Genomic DNA, 9,716 nt, shown 5'->3' with positions numbered 1-9,716 from the left:
TCCGAAGAAGGGTCCAGACCTGAAACGTCAGCTTTCCTGCCCCTCTGGTACTGCCTGGCCTGCTGTGTTCATCCAGCTCTACACCTTGTTATCTCAGACTCCAGCTCGGTAGTTCCCACTATCTCAAAATAAATGCAGGTTGTGACATACTGAATTGAACATACAACAGAATTGCCACTCGTGGCTTCAATCTCAACGAAATTCTGAAGCTGTGGGATCAGTCCTTTATCTACCATTCCCTCCTATCCTTGTAAAGGCAGTCAGTTCCTGGTCCTACCTTCTAATCTGACATTGAGCAGATCACACTGATTGCAGCTTTGTTTCAATCTGACTTGTTTGAGAATAAAAACAAATGGTGCAGATTTACTATGGATTAAGGCAGAGCAAAATATAATGCCATTCAGCACAAAAGACACATCTTCATAAACAAACATGAGAATTGTTAGTTCTGTCACAACCATGTCCATGAGTGCTGATTTGTTTAAATGCTTGTCCACTGATTCTTGGCAGTTCAATTCAAAGTAGTTGCAGCAAAAATAATGATACATTTTCCAGGCCATACTTCAAAACTTTGAAACAGTCCAATTAATAAATCCTATTAGCTCTCTCCATCATTTCCATGGTAACTCAGTTTGAACTGACTCTAAGCTGAAGAATAATTCACCAACGCCTGAGACAGCGTTCTTGCGTAATGTGAAAGTTTCACTGTTTCTATTAGCACATTACTTCCATGAGTAACAAATGAGTTACTGTTTAATCAAGTTACAAAAGAAAAATGTTAGCCCAGATTATTTCTCACATTCTTTCAAACCACATTTCCAGTTGTGAAAGAACACCAGTTAAATGTAAAATGTGAGATCAGAAACTGCCTTTGAAATGAAAAATAGAAGCTCCAAGTGTCCCTGCTGATTGATCTGGGAGAGAAGTTTATGTGCATTCATTTCTGTCTGGAGTCTAAAATATCTGCAGGTGCTCAAGAATTCATGATCATTAAAGATTCATTACAATTCTTTCCAACTGAAACAGATATTTGAATAATTTCACACCATATTGTTTGATAGGATACAGACAGTTAAATTACATTAGGACATGTTAACTTCTGGTATAAAGATAGTCTTTAGTCACAATCTGTGTAATGAAGTCAACGGCAGTTGTGTGAGCATAATGTACAGGATTAGCAGTAAGCATAGAACCTAAAATATCAGTCCCATGATATTTTAGCTGTGTAAATAGTTGATGTTGCAAATAAACTTCAAGATATTCAATTCAACAAGAACACAAGTTTCATGTTATATGTTACATAGATGCAGTTTACAAGAAACCAGAAATTGCATCAATCATGAATGAAATATGTTCTGAGCAAAACTGACTCAAACCCAGTCCTAATGAGAGACAAGCTTGATGATGAATGGAACTTTTTTCTTCTCTAACAGTGGAGGCAGGCTTGAAATCCGGAGGACTTATACTAAGAGAAAGGTTGGGTATATCTGAATGATTATGTTTTCTTCAACTCATTACAAATTCATACACAAGTAAAACACTTAATATTCTGGGCAGGAACTTCTGCAGCCCCAGCAACCAATGGGGGCTCCCACTTCTGGGCAATAGATTTAAAAGACGTCTGGATAGCACTTAACTGTCTGCAACCAAGGAGTATTATTCAACCTCTGCTCATCAATCCCACCCACACCTGATGATATTGGAAATGTGGCAAAAGACAGCCCCTCAGCTTTCATGATGTTTCTCTCTGTGTGCTCCTCGAAGCTCTCCAGGAAAGGAGGTACCGTTCTGAGTGACAAAGACGTGTTGGACCATGGTGGCTGAGGTAGTCACTATGCATTAGAATGCCAAGGGAAATCAGACCCAGTGTCGTAAGAGCGTGAATGATCTATTAAGCATCAATTCTCCATGGCACCATGAGTGAAAGGAATTATCGCCCTCGGCAACTCGTTCACCAACCTTATATTACAAATAGGTAAACCTATAATTCTGATAGCTTTTCACCAATGGCCTGCACGGGCCGAGGTCACGATGACAGAAAGTAAACCTCTCACAGGACATTACTCTCCCATCAGACATACACATCTAATGACGTTTTAATGATATTGATCAACTCCAGCTAGTTGATGACAATGAAGCTCCTTCCAATCAGAACTTGCCCCATATCTTCATCGATATACAGTAGACCGATGCAGGCACAGTCCTAATGTACTCCTGCTAAGATCGCTGACAGACAGGGGTGAGGGAGATGCCTGATGTAAGACTCCTGACTCCCTTTGAGGAGTAGCCCACCAAGCTAGCAAGGGAGTAGGGGTAAGATACCAATGGTTGAGGGGAAATTGGATATCCACAGCTATCTAGTGAGAAAGCTTACAATCTGCAACTGCCAGATACACATCAAGCCCAATGCCATAATGAAGCCTTAGGTTAAGACTTCACTGTGAAGTCTTCATGTTTTTCTCTTCAGTCTTTTTGGATCAAAGTCCCAAGCCAGGACAAAGCAAACAAAAAGAGCCCCAGCACCAGGCATATCTCTACCAGCCTGTCAAAGCACACTTCTCAGGAGGATCACTCTGATCCTCAGATAAAGTTTTGTCAAGGTTTCCCTCTCAATGTTCCTGGGCATAGATATTCACCTTGGTAGGTAATCTATCTAGAGTAGGCTTGGGGTGATATTCTTGTTAGCACAGCACTGGCAGGCTTGCATCTACAGATCAGAGAGGTCTCTGACACTCAGAGGCCTGTAGAACAGGCCTCTGCTGAGTCCAGTAGAGATGATGAGCCTCTGGTCATTAATGTGCTGATGGAAATATAAAGGAAAGCAGTGGAAAGACTGAAAAGAGGTGCTAGGGATCATGCATAGGGGACCCTACCCAGTTCTGTCAGATGTTGTGCCTCTGGCATGCAAGCTAATAGCAACCTCCATGATTTAGTTGGCGGCTGCAATGGACAGCCAGGTCCAGCAGAAAAATCAGTTTCTGCTGGCTATGCATGGTGACCTTCCCTCCAACACCTGAACAATTCATGCATTCATTCAATGGCTTGACAAGAGACACCTTCACCTTCTTCTCGGTGCCCCAACTCATTAAGAGGTAAGTGAGGTGTCATTATGCATAGAGTGGGAGAAGGAAAAACAGCCAGCCATACAGGCATTTCAGGACATAGCTGGACAGCAGTATTGCACCGTCTCCTCTCTGTCAGAATCCCATCAGGTACAGGCCATGGGGTTACATCTGTATCTGTGCAGGAGACACCCAGCAGATCAGGGCCATTTCAAGCCAAGGCTCAACAGAAGACATCTGCCAAAGTTAACTTAAGCAAGACAACCAAACCATCAGCAGGATTCCTCAAGCTCAGTTGCAGCTGCTGAGGTGTCATCATGATGTTCCATTGCAAAAAGCAAATTAAGCAACACTGAAATCATTTAGCATGTATTGTTAACAACTTTTTGTCTAGCAGTATAATTGAAAAATATACAACACCTTGTACTAAATTGCTTTGGTCTATTTCAATTTGATTTCAATCTGATCTAAGATTGCTGATTATTCATGTTTTCCTTGAAATCTATCTTGAGGAGTGATGATTATCCAAGTCTCTCATTCACCTTGAGGAACACAATCTCTAGAAAATGGAAGTTAAGCTATGTCATTGGGTTTCAGAAGTCAGTCAGCATCATACAACCCCCTTACCTCAGCGATAGATGGAAACGTTTTGGAAATGAATTGAATTGAATGAGGAATTGAATTAGGTTTATTGTCACATGCATTAATATGAGTACAGTGAAAACTTTGTTCGTGAACACTTATAGTGCCACCTTAGGTACAAAGATACTTAGGTACAGAATCTCAGATACAAAGCAAAAAAATGAGAAACAGTGAGTTAAAAAGCTAAACATTACAGTCTTTCCTACTAAAAAATGGAAAAACAAAGAAACACAGTTAACAGTTCAGCACCATAGTCCATAAGTATACTCCTCACAAGGGCCAACCTCCCCACTTCGGGATCAACCTTGTCCCCACCACTGCACCAGGCTGCCTGCTGTTGCCAATTTGCAACCTGATCCTTCCACTACTGCTGCCACAGGAATCCTGTTCCTGCTCCCACTGCTGCCTCAGGCTGCCTTCTCCTGCTCTCACTACCTGCCACCCCGGGCTGCCTGCTCCTGCTCTGGCCACCAGCAGGTTTGAGTCATACAGGCATGTTCTCTGTGTCAGTCTGCAGAACTCCAACATGGATGCTCTGAAATAAAACCTGTCTTACAAAGTCCTCCAAATGCAAAGGTGTATCCTCCACAATCCATGATTGGTGTTCCCCTTCCTAATGCTGTCATGTGTAAGATATTTGTGACCTTTATCTATGTACATGGCAATTCACAAAGTGTGACTTTTTGTTGCCCTGCATTATTGGTCCAAAGGGAACAACTTCAATTACATTCAGTAACAATGAAACTCTCTTACAATTTAACATTTATGAAGCAAGCATTCCCTGAGGACAGGAAGCTTCTGTACCACGAATGGCTAATCCTGAGCATCAACATAGAATAATGCAAAGTCATTCAGCCTAAAATCTAGATGTTAGCAGGTTCTCTTGGGCTTGTCTGCTTTGTTTCAATACGGCCTTGGCTTCATCAACATCATCATCAGCATTGTATCTCAGCAGCAATTTTGTTAGCCTCCCCTTCTTCCTTGTTTGAGAAGGCAGGAGACAGATCACTGGTCCATCTTGCCTTCTTTTAGGTTCTCACCCTGGGAAAGACTGTGTTCTACACTGTCCACCCTGTCACGCTTTCAAAATAAAGTCAGTGGTGCACAAGAATCTTATGGCATTCAGTTCTCCAGTGTTTGAAGGTGACATGGTCACGTTTGTACTGTTGTGTAAGAGGTCAACTGTATTCCTTTTCTAATTGCACAGCGTAAGGGACTAGAGAAAGAAGATATTTTCCTGCAGGTTCAGGAGAGTGAGTCTGTAATGAGAGGCGTGGAGAAGTAGACGAGTGATCCAGAGGAGAATTTTGGGGACAAATGTTAAGGGCCTGGCATCCTGCATATGTTGGGGGAGAGGCAACCAGAACAGTCAAGATACAGAAATGAGCAGCCTCAAAAATGATGTCAGTACTGACCGAATGTATGTCTGTCTCAAGGTCTTGGCTGTCTTTCAGGGGCTACGAATTCTCTGACAATATTTCAGTAACTCTCTGAGATTTATTTCAGATAATGTTCTTTACAATGAATCTGTGAATAGATATGAGGAGCAGTTGAAGCTGGAAGTTCAGTTTTGTCCCGCATGACATAAACATAAACATTCAAATAATGATTATGCACAGAAAGTTAAAGTGAAGTCAGTGTAATGTGAAATATCAAGAAGTGCAATTTAATTGGAAGAACACCGATGATACATTTGTGCTTTCACGTCTTATGTTAATGGGAATAGAATTTGACAGTGAAGTTGTGGCTGTGATTCAAATCTCCCTGTTTCATGATTTGTTGAGTATTCTAGATTTGACACTGTTTCGTTTCCCAGAAGTGTGCTGCTTGCATCCATGGATAACAGAGTATGGAGCTGGAGGAACACAGCAGGCCAGGCAGCATCAGAGGAACCGGAAAGTTGAAATTTCGGGTCGGGACCCTTCTTCAGAAATGGGGGAGGGGGAAGGGAGCTCAGAAATAAAGAGAGAAGAGGCTGGAAAAGGAAGGTAGGATGGTGATAGGTGAGTGCATGTAGGCAGTGGTCAGGATTGGTTGGTGAGGTGGGAGTGGCAGATAGGTGGGAGAGAAGATGGACAGGTTGTGTCAGGTCAAGGAGGCGGGGATGAGAGGAAGGGTTGGTCATGGGATGAAGCCGAAACATGGATTTTACCAGTTTCAAAATCTCCCCACCTCTGGCCTCATCCCATGACCAACCCTCCCTCTCATCCCCACCTCCTTGACCTGACACAACCTGTCCATCTTCTCTCCCACCTATCCCCCACTCCCACCTCACTGACCAATCCCAACCACTGCCTACATCACCTATCACCATCTCACCTACCTTCCACAGCGTCACCCCTCCTCTCTATTCATTTCTGACCTCCCCCAATTTCTGAAGAAGGGTCCTGACCCGAAACGTCAACTTTCCTGTTCCTCTGATGCTGCCTGAACTGCTGTGTTACTCCAGCTCCACACTTCGTTATCTCCGACTCCAGCATCTGCAGTTCTTGCTATCTTAGTGATTTGCATCCATGGGTTTTCTATACAATACTCTTTGTTCACAGCTTACTCACGACAATATTGGCTCCCTTTCCGATATATGTCTTGTGAGACTGTAACCATCACTGCAGTACCAAAGACTTCTGATGTAAACCCACTTTGATGCAATTGACTCTTTAGTAGGCTGCCTGTAGATGTTGCAAAATCACGTGATGGCAAGTTTAACCAACGTAAAGTTTCCCAACCACTGCATCGAACTTTTTTTTTGGATGTATGCTGCTGGCACTCAGAATTTTGACCCAAATTGTTTGGGTAAACACAAGAAGAGAAAAAGTAGAATTGGCACACAGTTCTGGTTACTACATCAGGAATGGTACACTGTTGACAAACACATAAAAAGAACAGTGCTTCGTTCACAAGAAAGAAAACTTCCCAATTCCCCTGTTACCGTCAATGCATGACAACCATTAGGTGTCTCACTCCCTTTTGCTCTCTGATTAATGATGCACATTTGAATAAACTTAAGCAAATGTAATACGAAATATTTACAAATGAAGTGAAATTTTATAAAACGCCCATGCCACCTTATTTTCCTTGTCTAACAGGTGGAAATATATTTATGTTCAACTCTGTTCTGAAGATTTAATTCATGGAAACTGTTCTAAGTTTTCAAAAGTTTGTAGCTTTGCAAAGAAAGCTTTAAATACCTTTAGAATGGGTAAGTTATTGATTCTTTATTTACACTCATTTTGGAATTTTCTCTTTCTTGTTTCTGCCCACATTGAACTTGATTCATAGTTTAACCTCCAAAGTTTTGACTTGATTAAACAATCATTGGCAAACTATTTTTGAAGTTGTCCTATCTCAAACCTAGGTGTGTTCATGTGTATCCTGCAGCAGACATCCCACCCTTCAAATCAAATTCTGATACCATTTGATAAACAACTACGGCTCTCGATAGGAACCTCTGTATTTAATAAAATGTGGGACATCAGCATTGGTAACGGAACACTTGAACAGTTTCCATTTCAACTGTGCAATATCAACCTCAAATATCTCCAGATCAGAAAGAGAACAATTAAAGACAGAATTGATGGCAATGGCCAAGTGGTATTATTGCTGCATTACGAATCTGAAGACCCAAGTAATGTTTTGGGGACCTGGGTTTGAATCCCACCATGGCACATGGTCGAATTTAAATTCAATAAAAATCTGGAATTAAAAATCTGATAATGACCATTACACAATTGTCACGAAAAATCCATCCGCTTCACTAATGTCCTTTAGGGACGGAAACAGCCATCATTACCTGGTCTGGCCTACATGTGACTCTGGACCTACAGCAACGTGGGTGACTCTCTACTGCGCTCCAAGCAATTAGGGATGGGCAATGAATACTGGCCTAACCAGTGACGCCCACATCCTGTGATAGAATTTTAAAAAACCCTCCTGATAAGCACTTTATGTTGAAATTGAGAAATAGTTTTCTGCATCACTGGTACACCTTTTTTCTCAATTTCCCACTCCCATCATTAAATAGCCTCAGAGTGACATTTAAAATAAAACCTGGACTTTTATCGCGTCTTTCACCATCTCCCTTAAAACCAAAGAAGTACTTTTGAAGTCCTGTCGTAACAAAGGAAACACTACGTATAATTTGTATAGAGCAAGATTCTAGAAACAGCAATGTGGATAAAGATCAGCTGACCTGTTTTAATGCTGTGATGTGAAGTATTCATTTGGGTCAGAACATTATGAGACCATATGTTTTCGGAGCATAATTAGGCCATTTGGCCCATCGAGTCTGCTTCACAATTCGATCATGCCTGATAAGTTTCTCAACCCCATTTTCCTGCCTTTTCCCCGTAACCCTTGAACCCCTGATTAATCAGGAACGAATCAAGATCTCTATCTTAAATAAAACTAATGACTTGGCCTCCAAAGCCTTAGAATCATAGAGACGTACTGCATGGAAACAGACCCTTTGGTCCAACTCGTCCATGCTGATCAGATATCCTGAATATATCTAGTCCCATTTGCCAGCATTTGGCCCATATCTCTCTAAACCCTTCCTATTCATATATCCATCCAGGTGCCTTTTAAACATTGTAATTGTATCAGCCTCCACCACTTCCTCTAGCAGCTCATTCCATACACGCACCACCCACTGTGTGAAAAAGTTGCCCCTTCGGCCCCTTTTAAATCTTTTCTCTCTCATCTTAAATCAATGCCCTCTAGTTTTGGATTCCTCGACCCAGGGGTAAGGAACTTATCTATTCACCCTATTCATGCCCCTCATGATTTTATAAACCTCTATAAGGTCACCCCTCAGCCTCCAACGTTTAGGGAAAAGAACCCCAGACCATTCAGACTCTCCCTATAGTTCAAGCCCTCCAAGCCTGGCACATTTTTGTAAATCTTTTCTGAACCCTTTCAAGTTTCACAACATCCTCCTTATAACATGGAGACCAGAACTGCACATAGTACTCCCAAAGTGGCCCAACCAATGTCCAGTACAGCTGCAACATGACCTCCTAACTCCTATACTCAATGCATTGATCAAGAAAGGCGAGCATACCAAATGCCTTCTTCACTATCCTATCTACCTGCGACTCCACTTACAAGGAACTATGAACCTGCACTTCAAGGTTTCTTTGTTCAGCAAACTCCCCAGGATCTTACCATTAAGTGTATAAGTTCTGCCCTGATTTACCTTTCCAAAATGCAGCACCTCACATTTATCGAAGTTAAACTCCATCCGCCACTCCTCGGCCCATTGGCTCATCTGATCAAGATCCCATTGTACTCTGAGATAGCCTTCTTAGCTGTCCACTACACCGCCTATTTCAACCATATATGAATTTTTTACAACAAGCAGTGGTCACTACTAGGCTAGCTTTTAATTCCAAATTGTTACTGAATTCAAATTTCATGGTGTGCCATGGTGGGAATCAAACGTGGGTTTCTAGATTACTAATCTTGTAATTTTACCATTATGCCACTGCCCAGATATGCTCTGTACACAAAGCAGAACAAATCCAATCCGGCCAATTACCACCCTCTTAGTCTACTCTCCTCTGCGGCAATGAGGGACAACCCCCTTCTTTTTGATACCAGAGTGACATCCTTGATTTTTGTGCTCAAGTCCTGCAGTGGAATTTGAACATACAATGAACTAATTATGCAAGAAGGACAATTGTCTGCTGTAGAACACTGTTACGCACGGAAGATTGCCCAGCGAAATTGACATCTGATTATAGAAACAGCAAGCAGTGGGAATCTTTATTCTCTGAATTTGACTGCTTTACAAATTGAGTTCAGAGGTCATTTTGCTGCCCTGCTTTGGCTGACTGCCTTTTTGAAAGGCTTAACTTAATTATCAGTGGGCTATTTTTAGCAAGATTGACATTTCACAGCAGATGACAGGCAAATGACTATGCCAATATGTTTCCTGTTCCAACGTGGTTCAATTCTCTAAAACAAACAATGGTTTCTTAAAGGCAATTTGGGATGGGCAACAAATGTTGACCT

This window comes from Rhincodon typus, chromosome 40 (genome assembly GCF_021869965.1).
Source record: "Rhincodon typus isolate 14 chromosome 40, sRhiTyp1.1, whole genome shotgun sequence".
Taxonomy (NCBI): Eukaryota; Metazoa; Chordata; class Chondrichthyes; order Orectolobiformes; family Rhincodontidae; genus Rhincodon; species Rhincodon typus.
The sequence above is the reverse complement of the archived record's forward strand: the minus strand, read 5'-3'. Positions refer to the sequence as shown.